Here is an 18,845-nt window from a genome sequence, read left to right as displayed (position 1 = left end):
CGGCGGTTATTTCATTCCTAGGTATGGCATCATTGATGTGTACCACGGCGGTTATTTCATTCCTAGGTATGGCATTATTGATGTGTACCACGGCGGTAATTTCATTCCTAGGTATGGCATCATTGATGTGTACCACGGCGGTTATTTCATTCCTAGGTATGGCATTATTGATGTGTACCACGGCGGTTATTTCATTCCTAGGTATGGCATTATTGATGTGTACCACGGCGGTTATTTCATTCCTTATTCACAATATAGTCCCAATTTCTTTTAACTCGATTGAGACCAAAAGTAGCTTATATATCGGAAAAAGCTCATTTAGCTAATGTTTCTTGTTAACATATACCCGACTTTAAATGAAGATTCTTGTATTTTGTAGCTTATGCATAAGCTGCCTAGTCCGAACTCTGGGTAGAAATCAGATTTGTTGTCCATTTTTGAGAGTTGATGAGAGTTACCATCCGTCGTCGGCAACTACGGTGTTTTATTCCGTTATACTTGGGACAGTTGACTGACAATTGATCTCATTTTAATGAATATGCATGAAGCAGATAGACAACTCTTCTTCAAATTAACTCGCATGTTACAATGCAATATGTTTAATAACATTGTTGTGTCAGTAGCCTCCATGGCCGACTGCTCTTAACTTCTGACAAATGTTATTGGACCCGGCTCAATTCCGACTTGGTCAGAATATTATTCAACGGCTAAATGTCTGGTACCTTGCGGAACCAATGGAACTGCCTCAGTAATTATTCATGACTACGAGATTGTCCTAACCAAGTCGCCCACAGTACACAACATAGCATAGCGTTGAAGTGTATCGGAGGTATCCGACCATGAACACCCTCGTGGTTAACTAATCTAAAATCTCTTTGATGAGAGGCGGATACATTTTCCGCTGATCTTCTCTCTGCAATACACTTATTATTAAAAGATATAACATTGGCGTTCAAATGAATGTTTTGTCCAGTTGCAGTAAACTTCCTTGTTTCGACTTCTTATTGCGAAAGAGCAACACTATTTTCCAAAAGGAAGGGTCTAGCAAATCGACTGTTTGGTTAACTGTTGCTGTATCAATTACAAAATAAATACTTTTCTTTTGTACGGTTGAAGTCAATACCTCAAAAACATATAAAGTAATGGAGAGAAGTAAAAAAGTGTTAATATAACCAAAGGGCTTTTAATCTATAAATACAATTCACCAAATAATGATTTTGTTGCGCAGGACTTAAACTCAACAAAGTCAATATGTGTATAAAGTTTGAAGTCAATATCTACAACAAACATACGGAGGTATGCGGAGAAAAAAGAAAGTAAGCTAAGGGCAATAACTCTTAACTGCCCATACACAAAATTATGTTTCTTATCCACAGAACTTCTTTAAATCACAGATAATATGTGTATGAAGTTTAAAGTCAATTCCTTAAAGACATATTTAAAATCTAGACACGTCCAAGTAAAAAATAAGTAGAACACTAATCAAAGAAATATCCATACACCTTTGCATAGCAACTATGTCTGACCCAGTCAATAAGTGTATGGAGTTTAAAGTCAATACCTCGAAACATATGGTGATATGGAGGGAGGTAACACAATAAGAAAACAAATCATAAAGGAGCAATAACTCTTCTAATACCATTCACAAAGTACCTCAAAACCATATTGAGTTATGAAAAAATGGAGTTGACGCGATGTCCCTGGACGAACGAACCGACGGACAGGACATGGTGATTCTTATCGCGATGTCCCAGGACGAACGAACCGACGGACAGGACATGGTGATTCTTATCGCGATGTCCCTGGACGAACGAACCGACGGACAGGACATGGTGATTCTTATCGCGATGTCCCAGGACGAACGGAACAAGGTGATTCGTTTATAACTCACTCTAAATAGCACTAATTAATATGGGTTTTCTGTTAATAAAGCAATGTACATTACATGGCCAAACACAGAAGCCTTCAATTTATCCAAGATCCTGTTTAAATCAACGTCAATGGAATCAACCCGACATGCCTAGCTTATAGGCCATGTTTACCATTTCAAGACAGATGAAATTATCATGAGATAATATTCCGTTTGAACTATTTTCTGTTATATGCTTTCGATGCAATATCGAGTTTTGTCAGTGAAAATAACACTACTTTGATCATAAATTATAGTTACTTCCCTTTGATCAAAGTTGGGTACCTTACTTATGAAAAAACAAATAATGAGCCAATTGTTCAGAACAATATTAAAGTTTACAACATTATTAAGGTCATCGTTGTTAACTTTCAAATGGTTACTGCTCTGGAAATTTAATATGCTTGTGATCTGCTTTAATTCTAACAAGAGTGGATACAACTGTTTCAGCTGTATGTTTGAATATGTGAGCACGTCATCGATTATTTCAAATTAAAAAGTTAACAACCATGCAGCTTATTACATTGTTGACTTTAAAGTTTAACAAAGTTCAATACAAGTGGCGCAATATGCCATAATAATATTTTAATATTTCATTTGTTTTCTTGGATCTGAACCAGCTAAGAACTGGCGTTGTTTGAACAAAATAAGTGAAAACGAAACAACAAATGCACGAACACCAATTAATTAATGTATATTTTGAAGTTGTCGGACTTCTTGATATTAACTGTCAGGAAAAATTTACACAACAGACACAACAGACAATCAATGAACACAAATGCCCAACCCATCGTTTGACAATATGAACAACGAATCGTGGTCTTCAAAACATGTTTTCTCTTTGTGGGACACCATCATACAAACGGTGGTGCTTCAACGGCACCAAGCTGTTGTTCTGACAGCGGCTTATATCCCCACAAACAAACTCAAACGGATTTGAACGTGATTTAATACAAACGATGTTTTGTTCACTTGACCTTCCAGCATCCCCACTCAAAACAATTAATGTCCCATAGCGACCACTTGAATTTATGCGCTGTGATACTAATTCGAGTCATTTTTGGGAGGAGTATAGCTGTTTGAATCATCAAACTAATATGAAAAGACTTACTCTTCAATATTGAGAAAACAATGTTTTAGAATGATAAACAAGCAACATTGATGAATAACTAGTTTTGCAGGTGCTTGTAATGACTGTCAGGTGCTTGTAATGACTTTGTCAGGTGCTTGTAATGACTGTCAGGTGCTTGTAATGACTTTGTCAGGTGCTTGTAATGACTTTGTCAGGTGCTTGTAATGACTGTCAGGTGCTTGTAATGACTTTGTCAGGTGCTTGTAATGACTTTGTCAGGTGCTTGTAATGACTTTGTCAGGTGCTTGTAATGACTTTGTCAGGTGCTTGTAATGACTGTCAGGTGCTTGTAATGAATTTGTCAGGTGCTTGTAATGACTTTGTCAGGTGCTTGTAATGACTGTCATGTGCTTGTAATGACTTTGTCAGGTGCTTGTAATGACTTTGTCAGGTGCTTGTTATGACTTTGTCAGGTGCTTGTAATGACTTTGTCAGGTGCTTGTAATGACTTTGTCAGGTGCTTGTAATGACTTTGTCAGGTGCTTGAGTGGGGTCTCTTAAGCGAATGTACTTTGAGCAAAAACAAAACAAAAATAAATGAAACTATCATTAAATCTCAGAAAATAAGCATAACAAGAACACAGACAAGTTTTGTTTTAGTGTGAGGTCGTTTTTCAATGAAATTTGCACATATTCTCTGACGTTTTAGCACTCTTCGTTGACAGCGAACTTTCCGAACGCAGTTTAGCAACGATCCGTGTATAATTAGCGCTTTCAAATGTGTGAAAACGAACATATTTTGAGGGTTCAACGCAAACAGTTGTAACTCCGTTTGTTATTTGAGCTACAATTGTCTTGCACTGACCTCTCGATATGTGCATCGTATATTATACGACTATACCCCCAGCAGTGCTATTGAAAAAGTGTCTTCTTACGGTAGTAAGCTGACCGTGTACGAGAATTTCGAGTAATCCCCCACTAGCCGATACATTGTATCTTGAAAGGCCATGATAATAATCCAATGTTTATCTTTCGGAAAAAATATTTCTATTAATTTTATCTATTTATAAATCTTTTAATTTATTAATGCATTTATATGCTCACTAATATTATGCAATACACTTATCGCCGTATAAGTCAGACGCAGTTACTCATTTTTTCTTCCAAAGTGTCCTCTTACAGACGTAAGAAACCGTTTCGCGAGGACGAACACCAATTTTATCGTAGCGAAACGGCTTCATACGTCTGTAAGAGGAAACTTTTGAAGAAAAACACGTACTGATCTATTACATACGTGGGCTGAACATGCATTTGATTGAGTGAGGGACCAATAACAGACTGAGGACTATGCTTATAAAAGTTGTCCTATATAAGGCATTGCGACCATATTATCAGTCGATTTTCCTTTATATCGTTTTTGTTTTGTTTTAATTTAAAATAAGAATTTATCCACCATTGTGAACAACATTTTGGGTGCTGTTAAAAGTAGCAGACCTACAGATTGACCGATTTGACACTATTTTCTTCATTTTTTTGTGGTCTCAGAATCAGCTGATTTCGATATCAAATGTTTTCAAATAAGTCATATAGGATAACACACAATAAAACGGATCTCATTTTTTTGGAAAACTGTCGAAATATTTCTAAATGCGTTAGTTACGCATTTAACCATAAGATAACAACTATCGAGCGAAAATATTAAATACTGCGACCTGATTTTTTATCAACATTCTTAAATCACCGGTTTTCAGACATTAACACAAAATTTGGCTCATTCCATGACAAAAAATTGAAAAGTTGTCAAAACGGTCGATTTGTGAGGGTGTAGGGTGTGTGGGTTGGGGGCGTATTTACCTTTGCCATCGGGCAATAATACCCATTGGGTGAGCACTGTTCTTGTCAAGGGGGTTAAGTCAAGTTATTAGTTGAAATGCCAAAGGGGTTTAAGTATTCGCTAATCTACACTAATACCATTAAGTCCTAGCGGAATGGAGACGTCAATAAGGCATTCAGGTCCGTGACTTCAGTGCAACATGTGGGGGTGTAATTAACATGTGACTGCACTATTTGAAGTACGCATACTCGTATTATTTATATGACAGTTGTTAACCTCACCCTGATCGATACCTTGAACAAGGAAACTAATTATATCTTGAATATGTGCCTTACCCAACGTGGAAGTTTATTTGGTGCATACAAGACTTGTTTCTGCGTTCTTGTGAATCTTCTATGTATGTATTTACCCGATAATACAATGAAATCAATCGGGTATGTGATAACAGAATGCCGGATAATGCTTTGTTTCACATAACAGCATCTAAACTGTTCGTGTGTCTTGGTATTGTCCATAAATGCTATATTATAATGAAAAGCACCCGCCTTTTACAAAATAAACGTTTAATTAAAAGCAGTTGAAAGAGATGTACACACAAACAAGGACAATGGTGATAAAGACACAGACGGAAAACAAAAGATACTTCTCAAACATAATATCCTCAGACCACGGCTTTGTCAGAAACTGGTTGCCTAATAAGTAAAGTTGATTTTAAAAGAAATACTTTTGATATTTATAGCTACATCCAGTTTTAACGAACGTGAGGAAACATTTCGACCACTGAACTATTGACCTTTGCTTGTTCAGGACAACCTACCACCAAAGTGTTATGCTCCTTCACAATTCTAAATTTATTATACGGAAAAAATCTTCATCAGACGGTTGACCGTGACCTCTACCTTTGACCTGCTGTCCTCAGAGCAATAGGGTAGTCTACTGGTTACAGGAAACTTGCCATTTAAATTTCATGGAATAAGGCTATTCTCGAGTTAAAGCGTGGACAAAGTTTTCAGACGACCATATAAACTACGACCTTGGCCTTTGACATCCTGACATTAAATGCTAATGTACGCCGACCTCTAGCATGCATAAAGTACGCCGACCTCTAGCATGCATAAAGTACGCCGAACTCAAGGCTTCAGCATGTACGCCGACCTCAAGGCTTCAGCATGTACGCCGACCTCAAGGCTGCATAATGTACGCCGACCTCAAGACTGCATATAGTACGCCGACCTCAAGACTGCATAAAGTACGCCGACCTCAAGGCTGCATAATGTACGCCGACCTCAAGGCTGCATAAAGTACGCCGACCTCAAGACTGCATAAAGTACGCCGACCTCAAGGTTGCATAAAGTACTGCGACCTCAAGACTGCATAATGTACTGCGACCTCAAGACTGCATATAGTACGCCGACCTCAAGGCTGCATATAGTACGCCGACCTCAAGACTGCATACTGTACGCCGACCTCAACGCTGCATATAGTACGCCGACCTCAAGGCTGCATAATGTACGCCGACCTCAAGGCTGCATATAGTACGCCGACCTCAAGGCTGCATAAAGTACGCCGACCTCAAGACTGCATAATGTACGCCGACCTCAAGACTGCATAAAGTACGCCGACCTCAAGACTGCATAATGTACGCCGACCTCAAGACTGCATAAAGTACGCCGACCTCAAGACTGCATAAAGTACGCCGACCTCAAGACTGCATAAAGTACGCCGACTTCAAGACTGCATACTGTACGCCGACCTCAAGGCTGCATAAAGTACGCCGACTTCAAGACTGCATACTGTACGCCGACCTCAAGACTGCATAAAATACGCCGACCTCAAGACTGCATAATGTACGCCGACCTCAAGACTGCATAAAGTACGCCGACCTCAATACTGCATAAAGTACGCCGACCTCAAGACTGCATAAAGTACGCCGACCTCAAGACTGCATAAAGTACGCCGACCTCAAGACTGCATAAAGTACGCCGACCTCAAGACTGCATAAAGTACGCCGACCTCAATACTGCATAAAGTACGCCGACCTCAAGACTGCATAATGTACGCCGACCTCAAGACTGCATAAAGTACGCCGACCTCAAGACTGCATAATGTACGCCGACCTCAAGGCTGCATAATGTACGCCGACCTCAAGGCTGCATAATGTACGCCGACCTCAAGACTGCATAATGTACGCCGACCTCAAGACTGCATAAAGTACGCCGACCTCAAGGCTGCATAATGTACGCCGACCTCAAGACTGCATAAAGTACGCCGACCTCAAGGCTGCATAAAGTACGCCGACCTCAAGACTACATAATGTACGCCGACCTCAAGACTGCATAAAGTACGCCGACCTTAATACTGCATAAAGTACGCCGACCTCAAGTCTGCATAATGTACGCCGACCTCAAGGTTTCATAAAGAAGGCCGACCTCAAGGTTTCATAAAGAAGGCCGACCTCAAGGCTGTATAAAGTACGCCGACCTCAAGGTTTCATAAAGAAGGCCGACCTCAAGACTGCATAAAGTACGCCGACCTTAATACTGCATAAAGTACGCCGACCTCAAGTCTGCATAATGTACGCCGACCTCAAGGTTTCATAAAGAAGGCCGACCTCAAGGTTTCATAAAGAAGGCCGACCTCAAGGCTGTATAATGTACGCCGACCTCAAGGTTTCATAAAGAAGGCCGACCTCAAGGCTGTATAATGTACGCCGACCTCAAGGATGCATAAAGTACACCAACCTCAAGGCTGCATAATGTACGCTTCCATACAGCTTGCCTCGAGATATTTCATCAAGAAGTTGAATTATCAAGCAAGCCGAGTATTATCATAATTACGTATATTAGATCACACATAACCATTTATGCTTGGAAGAAAAGTGAAAATTTTATCACTGATATAGAATTAAAATCATATGTTGTAAATCCCAATGAAAGGTACTAATAATTGTACTCCTTTGTAAAATAAAGATATCTAAATCTACAACTGACCTTTCTCATAGGTTCGCAATTTCCAACCCAAAACAGATTGTTGTTTCCAACCAATTGGGAATTAATCTCAACCACGCATATTGAAGCGACAGTGAATAATGAATTGACTATTGGCCGGATTGTTTCTGGACGTTTCCAGTGTTGTACATTTCTTCAATACCATTTGGAGGCATACCTTCCGTGTCACGTGACACCTCGAGATGCAAGATTCGAGGGATGAGCACGAACAAGTTCTATGAGTCATTTAAAATTCATGAACTGAGGAGCTTTTTTCCGTTTGCCCCCGCATATTCATTGTATTTAACTGTTCTTTTGTTGGCCTGTAGTTTCCATGGCATTGTCAACATTAATTTATCAAGTCAAGTTTTGAGTCGCGACAAAGTGAACATGCTCTTATTGTAAGGTATCGAAATGGACCGATTTTCCCATTTTGTCAGTGTTTAACACAATTTTATACTAAATCCTATCTAACCTATCTCTGAAATTCTTAAATGTTACACTATTAGCGTCGCCATTTTCAGTCACATGCAGCTATGACAACATATTTGCTACTGATGGCATTACAACTATAAGACTCCATTCTGCTTGCTGAGTTTCAATTAAGACTTATTATATAAATTGATAACAGTATACAGTATGATACAGTCGTTTAATGAACCAACACATTATACACACATGCATACGGCGATGGATTTGTACCGTTAAGATGCACAAACTTACTAATGTTGCATTTGATAACTTTATGTGTGTGGCTTCATTTCATTGTTATTTAAGTATGATATGCTAAATAATATCTCCCTTGACAATTATACAATCAATCTGGATGCTATCTCCATTGACACCTATACAATCTATATGAATGACATTCACCTTGACGCACATACTACCAATCCTCCTAATAGTTACACTGACACATAAACCATCAAGCCACCTGATACACTTGACAAATATTCCATCCACCTACTGATATAAACATTGACACATAAACCATCCATCCATCTGATATTTACATTGACACATATACCATTAATCCATCTGATATTTATCTTGACACATATAGCATTACTCCATCTGATATTTACCTTAACACATATACCATTATTCTATCTGATATTTAGCTTGACACATAAACCATTATTCCATCTGATATTTACCTTGACACATATACCATTATTCCATCTGATATTTACCTTGACACATATACCTTAATCCATCTGACATTCGCTTGACACATATACCATCAATCCATCTGATATTTACCTTGACACATATACCATTAATCCATCTGATATTTACCTTGACACATATACCATTAATCCATCTGATATATACCTTGACACATATACCATTAATCCATCTGATATTTGCCTTAACACATATACCATTATTCTATCTGATATTTACCTTGACACATATACCATTAATCCATCTGATATTTACCTTGCCACATATACCATTAATCCATCTGATATTTACCTTGACACATATACCATTAATCAACCTGATATTTACCTTGACATGTAAACCATCAATCCACCTGATATTTACCTTGACACATATACCATCAATCCACCGGATAAATCAAACATGGAATTGGCATTTCCAAGACCATCTTCATCTTTCGTATTGATTTATATTACTTCTCATAAAAACGTTAACATAATGAAATATTTACAAACTAATCTTCAATAGTGTCAGAGCACAGACCTTTGATAATTGAACTGTGGAAAATTCATAACAAACCTTTATACAGGTGTTGGCATGAATATTTGAAATCCAAAAAAACGCAATTATACAGCTAGTGGACAACAAGTATGAAAACAGAGACTGACAAACTTGATCAAACTATCCAATTTGTAAGTAATCGCTATGTGCATGATTTAAGCCAACCTGGTGTTGTACAGAGAACACACATACATACATACATTTATACATATAACTACTTAAAAAGCGCAAGACCTAAAAATAGACATGGCCTCTTCATGTATATCGCTCAAGACTTCTCGTATAAGTCTCGTTATTTCGTCGTTATATATCGCTCAAGACTTCTCGTACAAGTCTCGTTATTTCGTCGTTATATATCGCTCAAGACTTCTCGTACAAGTCTCGTTATTTCGTCGTTATATATCGCTCAAGACTTCTCGTACAAGTCTCGTTATTTCGTCGTTATATATCGCTCCAGACTTCTCGTACAAGTCTCGTTATTTTATACTGAGTCAAACAGGGATGCAGGATATGTGTATCGGACGAATAAGTCGGTCTGTGGCCGAACCCTTCTGGAGAAGCTTCCGCATAACTGATTAGTACTGAGGATCACCAAGGAATGGTTACTGCTTCTTACTGACATGTACATAGCATTTTAAAACAGAACACAAGTTCCTGGCTATAAAATCTCGTCTGAGCTAATGGTACGTCTTCATTATTGCGGCGTAAATTAAGCCTTACCGTAATCTTTAATGCAATTCTACTTTTGGGAATGCAATAAGAAGTAGTACACGAGGAATGTTTATTCTTGTGTTATAAATAGCAGTTACTATGCAAATACAGAACAACCTAATCCAAATGGAGCTCACTAACTACGAGTTTTGGTGTCATTAATATTTACAAGTTCTTGCGTTCTAGCGTCTCATTACAGTAGTTGATATTCATACAGGAACTGTGTTCTTCTCTGCTAACTGTTTATAGCTTTTAAGATATACAGTTGCACGGAAAATGCGTTTATGTCTTATTTAGTACCACTCATCTTCTGCTAGGTCGATGACGTTTAAGTGCAACTAAATATGCAAATAAATATTTAATAACATTCAGCGCACGATAAAATAAAGAGCTGATATTGCAGACAATTTCTTGATATAGTGTCCAACTTTTAAAATCCCAAGATTCTAAAAAAGGTCACGTGATAAAGTCTAATATTGCAGACGAATACAATTTTTTGATATAGTCTCTACTTTTTATAGGCCCAAAATGACACTTACGATGACGCCTTTCTTTTGAATTTAAAATGTTATATCCATAAGACGTGTAACACCTTAAAGGGACTGTGTCACAGATTGGTATTAAAAAAAGTTTTTTTCTGTAACGAATCACAGGACAATTATCTAATAGAATGTGTTACGCTTTGATATCGTAATTGTAAAAAAGTACCAAAATGTAAAAAATAAATGTGTCGGAGACCGGGTTCGAACCCGCGTCGCAAAAATTGTAGTCCAGCGTCTTACTCACTGCGCTACAAAGGCATGCGCGCAGGAAGACTTAAGACCGCAAAATCCAAAGAGCTACTTCTTTTCATGTCGTTTTAACCCATTTATTTTGGTCTCAATGCGCTATGTTTAGCAGAATGACGACGAAATCATAAAAATAGATTAGTTGTATTGCGGTCAGAGTATGAGTTCTTGCTTGTTCGGCTATTTCTGTATCCCGGCGTTTTATTTTTAGCAGAATATAACTATTAGATCGTTATATGTATCAGATTAATGTGGGTCAAAATAATGGATGCTCTGGTAGGAAGGTAACATACTGATATTCACTCTGAGTTAAGCCCAAGATGTTCTAGAAATTATTACCGACCGCAAGTGTCCCATCGCCTGCAGGGTTTGTTATTTTAACCTGGTGTGACCCTGAAGCACGCTTATTTGTAATGGTGAATTTTTGATATTACTTTTATGATATAGGAAACAAAAATGATTGTCTGGAAGTCAAAATAGTTGTATCCCAGGTTTCGCGTTGCTAATGCTTTAAATACTATGATTTGCCTGCTATACAATAATAAAATACTATTCATTCTATGATTTTTAAGCGTATACTTTTCTAATAAGATGTTTTCATTTGTATGCGTAAAAGCTTCGTTCCGGTGTATTCTTGGCATATTTTTGGACATTAGGCTTTCAGTTTATTCTAACACACATGCCCTGATACGACAGTGGGTTATGCATACGTTTGATGAAGCAACGTAGTTCGGATTTATCCTGTAAAACATCCAAAGAGTGCGAAGCATTCATAACAGCCCTAGTGTTATTTCTACACAGATACTTACATAAAACATAAATAACATTTATTTATCAATAAAAAGCACAATCATATTCCCATTCTTAGAACAGACAATTTCCGATAATCTCAAAATAGTTTCAACTACATTAACTGACCGATTTTCTAAAAATAGTTTCTACATACATTAACTGACCACATGTTTGTCCTCACCGCGGGAAAACGACCATTTGATAAGTTCTGCATTTTGGTAGGAATTATTGCTAAAGTTGCTCGTAAAAAAAACACCATTTTCCTTAAACAATTAAAACGTGTATGTTCATAAAACTTGCCTTACGTATGATATCTAATCAAAGCACCGAAAAACCTTTAGAAGCGATTGAAAGGGGCATGCATTGTAATTTTAAAACATGGGGATAAGTCGACTGAAGTGGTCGCTAAGCTGTGTATTTTGAATGGAATTATTGCTGAAGTTATTTGTAAAAAAATGATTTTCCTTAAACAAAACGTGTATGTTCATAAAAGGAAATGATATATATGATGTATTGTATTTTCCTACCGTATGATATCAAATCAAAGCAACGAAAAACCTTTAGAAACGATTGAAAGGGGCATGCATTGTAACATTAAATACGTGAGGATGGGGGATTACGACGATTGAAGTGACATTTACATAAACAAAGGACACAAGACGCCATAAAATATATATAGATATGTTTGTTTCCTCGCCCAGTGTGGGCACAAGCGCTCTTGGCCCTCGGCACATCTTTCACTTTTATCTATGTGCCCTTCACCCATTCCCATAGTTCAAATAAAATTTTCAACTCTCACATATTTGCCCGCAGATAGTCTTTCAGCGCCTCGCGGTTTGATTGAAATATAGTTAACAGACACCACAAGTAAAACCGCACAGTTTGTAAAGAGAGTTGCCTAGACATATAGATGTCCGCTACCCATAGGTAGTGGGTGGGTACTTTCTTATGAGTCCTGAAAAGGGACTACGAAAATAGTTTCTAAAAAAGAAACGGACGCGAGAGTGATTTTATCAGTTGAAGTCAAAATCGAGCTAAAATAGATTAGACTAACTCAATACCACAAGAACGCATATAGTGGTTAGTAAACATATTTGTGATGCAATGGACGTGTTCATTACATGGGTAAGTCCGCAATTATATCATGTTTGTACATCTGTGAGCCTCCTATACATGGGATCATGTCCAGATGTTGCTGGCAACACATGGCATCGCGTAGGCATTCTAGACGTAATAAATCCAGCTACCACAAATAAAACAAATACCCTGTTAAAGGCCATACAGAGTCGTATTTACAAAATTCAATATCTTAATATCATGGTACCGGGAACATTAGACATAATTGTGGAACCTAAATACAAAAAAATAATTCCTCATTTCTTTAAAGATGCACTCCTTTTCCCAAACAAGATTTACCACATTTAATACAATTGTTTTAATGTATGAAAAAAAGTATAAGTAAATGTCGAAAACAATGATTCTTATGAATGATAAAAAGTTTACTTGAAAGAAAGGTGCAGAAAACGCGGTATTTCTACCTTATGCGACGATAGTAGATCACAGTTAATCTTTTAGCACTCACCAATCATAGAATTTTTCTGCGTGCTCAGCTATTAATAAATACACGGCTATAATCTTGTTATCAGCAATTAATACTTTCGATAAATTCATTATTTAGTAAGTAGTTAAAGGTTTATCACTCATGTTTGTTATATATACATGTGTATGTATTGATTTTGAATAAGATTGTCACTAAAAATTATTTACATGTATACCAAACCGTCAGTAAGAAATATGTTAGACGAGTACGGCAAGTTGATCTAGATACTGCCATATAAACGGATATAGAAATATGACGAGATTGGTATTGCGGATAATAACACTTTCCTTGAATGTAGAGAACAAATTAACTGTCATTTCTTTTTTATAAGCATCTAAAGTCTAATTATACAGCTGATATCGTCTGGTTCTTTCGTTCCCGCTGAGCAATCAATTACTGAAATGGACCCCTCGGTGTGTTTTTACTGATGTAACAATATTGATATTATAGTCAGTGGTGATAATTTGGTCTTCGAAATAACCCCAGGCAACAGGAGTAATAGCCATAGAAATACAATCACCAAAATCTGGCATCAGCTCGGAAAATCGAGTTCGTAGCTTGGAAGAAATACACCTTCTATGTAGAATTGCGACGCTTAAGAGCAAATTATAAATAACTCGTTTCCAGATACTCATCGTCGGCAACCACAGTACTTTTTCCCGTTACACTTCATACATACGAAGCATAGCGCAGAGTGTATCGCGGGTATCCGACGATGCCAGATACTATACCGATAACAGTTATCATAGAAAAAAATGTAGAGAAATATCTCCGAATAAACAAGTTAGAAAACCCATGGCTAAATAAATACATACTAATTTCGTTTGACTTTATATAATTATTTTATAAATCATGAACAATGTATATTTTTATTGCCTATTAAACATAAATGAATATGAAATTAGCGTTGCGAGTTTTGGTTAAAATTTTGTTAAAATACGTGCAATTTTTTTTACACCGGGATAAAAACCCAACCAGCAAGGGACGACAACCGAAGAAGAGTATCACTTTAATCAATACGGGATGTGTTTTGTGTGGGGGAGGCAGTCGAGTGGTAAACGCGCAGTTATTTATAGGTATGTCTTACAGTTTTATGGCACATCTAGTGCGGTGAAACATCTGCTTGTAATTAGCGAGAGGCATCCATGGCTGCTGACGATAAAGGATTTTTTACATCAGATATATGCATTTTACCCAAGCAAATGTATAACATACATATCATAACAGCTGTTACAAATCATTTATTATGTAGTATGCTGTAGAAATCTACAGATTGGTATTTGTTTATCCCCTTGTCATTCTCTGTCGAAATAAATCATGGACTAAACACGATTAAATAATTGTTTGTTTTGAAAGTTTGGCAACCAGTCGAGTATTTATTTATTTATAACCCTCCGCTCCTTTTGTTTTCGATCACCAAAAAATGTATCTTAGCCCCTACCACCATTTCATATCCCTGTGTGAACACATATGTATTGGTATTTATATATAAGCCGCGATATGGCTTGAAATGTAAGTATATTGGTACGAGTATATACATGTACAATGCACAAAGCTTAAAAAACAAGCACATGCTATGGTGATAATCACCTTGATTTTCTTCTCCCCAGGTAGAACTTCTCCCAGGATGACAGTTGCCTATAGATTGTCATTGATTTGGTGAGCACAGCGGAAAACTATTTTTCCTCTTGCCAACATTGTTCGTCAGCCAATTTGAGTGCTGCGTCTACATCTTTAGACCTTGTACATGTTTCAGTTATAAAGTGTTACGAGGGCTCCTCAAAGCGTTCTATTATATTGTGAACATAGTTATTCCCCCTGTACAGCAAAACATTTTGTTATATGATGAACGTAGTTATTCCCCCTATACAGCAAAGCGTTCAGATTTATGATGAACATAGTTATTGCCCCTGTACAGCAAAGCGTTCAGATTTATGATGAACCTAGTTATTCCCCCTGTACAGCAAAACATTTTGTTATATGATGAACGTAGTTATTCCCCCTATACAGCAAAGCGTTCAGATTTATGATGAACCTAGTTATTCCCCCTGTACAGCAAAGCGTTCAGATTTATGATGAACATAGTTATTGCCCCTGTACAGCAAAGCGTTCAGATTTATGATGAACCTAGTTATTCCCCCTATACAGCAAAGCGTTCAGATTTATGATGAACATAGTTATTCCCCCTATACAGCAAAGCGTTCAGATTTATGATGAACGTAGTTATTCCCCCTGTACAGCAAAGCGTTCAGATTTATGATGAACATGGTTATTGCCCCTGTACAGCAAAGCGTTCAGATTTATGATGAACCTAGTTATTCCCCCTATACAGCAAAGCGTTCAGATTTATGATGAACCTAGTTATTCCCCCTATACAGCAAAGCGTTCAGATTTATGATGAACATAGTTATTCCCCCTGTACAGCAAAGCGTTCAGATTTATGATGAACATAGTTATTGCCCCTGTACAGCAAAGCGTTCAGATTTATGATGAACATAGTTATTCCCCCTATACAGCAAAGCGTTCAGATTTATGATGAACATAGTTATTCCCCCTATACAGCAAAGCGTTCAGATTTATGATGAACATAGTTATTCCCCCTATACAGCAAAGCGTTCAGATTTATGATGAACATAGTTATTCCCCCTATACAGCAAAGCGTTCAGATTTATGATGAACATAGTTATTGCCCCTGTACAGCAAAGGGTTCTGTTATATGATGAACATAGTTATTCCCCCTGTACAGCAAAGCGTTTTGTTATATGGTAAACATAGTAAGGGTGAACACAGTTATTCCACCTGTACAGCAAAGCGTTCTGTTATATGGTGAACATAGTTATTTCCCCTGTACAGCAAAGCGTTCTGTTATATGGTGAACACAGTTATTCCCCCTGTACAGCAAAGCGTTTTGTTATATGGTAAACATAGTTATGGTGAACACAGTTATTCCCCCTGTACAGCAAAGCGTTCTGTTATATGGTGAACATAGTTATTTCCCCTGTACAGCAAAGCGTTTTGTTATATGGTAAACATAGTAAGGGTGAACACAGTTATTCCCCCTGTACAACAAAGCGTTCTGTTATATGGTGAACATAGTTATTTCCCCTGTACAGCAAAGCGCTTTGGTATATGGTAAACATAGTAAGGGTGAACACAGTTATTCCCCCTGTACAGCAAAGCGTTATGTTATATGGTGAACATAGTTATTTCCCCTGTACAGCAAAGCGCTTTGTTATATGGTAAACACAGTTAGGGTGAACACAGACTGTCAGTTATTCCTCCTGTACAGCAAAGCGTTCTGTTATATGGTGAACATATTTATTTCCCCAATACAGCAACGCGAGTTTTTTTTTGTAATCCTATAAGTCATTTTCTAGGAGAGTAAAAAATGGTATCCCCTTGGTATATCATGTAAGTACTGACACATTTCTTTATTTGTAGATAAAAAGTATCAGGGATTTGTTGCGTTAGACACGATGATCAAACAGAATGTAACTTGATTGTCAAGAAATGAAACAACCACCTTATTTGTCATCGTCGGCAACCACGGTACTTTCATCCGTTACACTTCATACAAAACGAAGCATAGCGTGTTGTGTTTTGGGGGTATCCGACGATGCCTATTTGTATGAGCAGTTAAATTTTGATTAAATATGAAAATGTCCTTTTATGTACGTGTTTTACTTTTTCCTCAATAATATTTATATACTTCCTTCAGAATTCCAATTTTTATAACCTTTATCTTTACCCATCTTTGTTTACCATTTCACTTCACAATAGCGATGTACTTTGCTGTCAAAGACATTTCTGTCATCCATTACGGTAGCCACCATTGATTCTTGAAAGATCATTTTTAAACCTGTCAATATTTCTACAAACGTTGATGAACGTCATATTGAATATCCGTTTATAACAGACAACTCTTCATCAACGTGTTTAAATAAATTGGCAATACAATATGGTTGTATTTATATGACTGCAAGTCCCTTTTCCATTACACGGTCTAAATACTGGCAAGTGTATATAAGCATTACTACATTGTACTTCAAAATTGAATCACGTTAAATTTTTATATCAAATGATGCGAAATGACAGGTTTATGTACATTAAGACCTGGCCAATATGTTAGAATAAAACATGTTGAGTTTAAGGGCAAATTGAAATATATATTATTCATAGCACACCGCTAAGAAGACCCTCTGTATTATAATACATGACAGTGTTTGCAGCGAACGTCCTTGTTTCTGTTTTTTATTAGTATTGCTAATCTTGATAATATATAAACATGCCAACCAGCTTGGTAATATATTTGTATAAGACAACGTTCGCTCACAATGAAATTAATAACAATGCTACCGAATTGTGGAAAACTGAAATTGCTGATTTATTTAGACATTTTAAACAGGCATGCATTTATGTGAATACACAAGGGTATGGTTATTAAATCACCTACCTAGAAAAAATACCGGTACATTCTTTATTTACGGGCACTTTTAATCCAAGTCCTTTTCACATGGCTCAATAGACAGCTTTTATGTCATATCTCTTTATGGAATAGCTTGTGACAATTTTATCAATATCATTGACCAATAAACATAGCATTTACTAGCACACGAGCAAAAAGTTACATATTCCTGTCGATACCAACTGTTTCAGGAATTATCATTTATTCTAAACAAGATCCACGGGAGAAAAACGATAACATATTTTACAAATCGCACACAGATACTCCTCGCCATAATGTTCACTGTGACTATCGCACACTGTGAAAGTCAGATCGCTAACACTAGCACGACAGTCATACTAATATACATTTGTGGCGGCGCCAGTTTCTACCCGATTATTTCCAGCTCTGTGCCTCCCGCACCATTCAGAACGAGCAGCTGTATTAGCAAATATCTGATGTATTTTGGTCGCCGGTGGACGTTTTGGCAAAGATCGTGTATAGTAATTCTAAGCGCATTGTCTTTTAACCCATTACGCGAAATTATATCTGACAGAAAAATGCCCAACGGACCATTGTATCCTGGCTTCAGCCTTTTCGAGAAATGTTACTTTTCTCGTATTCGTGCCGTTCGTACATAGTCTGCGGAATTGGATATTAATGATACTGTACGCGTTTGATCATGTTGAATATCGTAACATGCAAAAATTGGTGTATTGCTTCCCAAGGAATATTGCAGACGTTTCCCACAATGCAAGACCGCTTTAAATGTTTCCTACTGCCGCTTACGGCTCTCCCCACCACTTGGCGGCATAGCGTTTATTTCCTGCTAGACACTTTTATTGTAATTATCATTTTAGGATAACTCTCTAGTGAAAATCTAGAGCAGAAATACATTTAGATAAATGTGTTTGCACCGAAAGAAATAAGGACTCAATTACTGAGAATGTACGGACAATGCGACCATAATTACAGCATAT

The 18,845-nt window shown here is 37.3% G+C and overlaps 1 protein-coding gene across 1 annotated transcript in view; it reads right to left on the bottom strand.

Annotated features, from left to right (window-relative positions):
- LOC128243706 (small conductance calcium-activated potassium channel protein-like) overlaps positions 1-18,270 on the bottom strand; it is a 55,625-nt gene extending 37,355 nt beyond the window's left edge. Inside the window, exon 1 of the mRNA XM_052961624.1 lies at positions 17,875-18,270. The gene's annotated coding sequence lies outside the window, so the exon portion shown is untranslated. The remainder of the gene's footprint in view (positions 1-17,874) is intronic.
- Between the last annotated feature and the right edge of the window lie 575 nt (positions 18,271-18,845).

This window comes from Mya arenaria, chromosome 8, assembly GCF_026914265.1.
Source record: "Mya arenaria isolate MELC-2E11 chromosome 8, ASM2691426v1".
Taxonomy (NCBI): domain Eukaryota; kingdom Metazoa; phylum Mollusca; class Bivalvia; order Myida; family Myidae; genus Mya; species Mya arenaria.
Note: the sequence above shows the minus strand (reverse complement) of the source record. Positions and strands in the feature narration are given on the sequence as shown.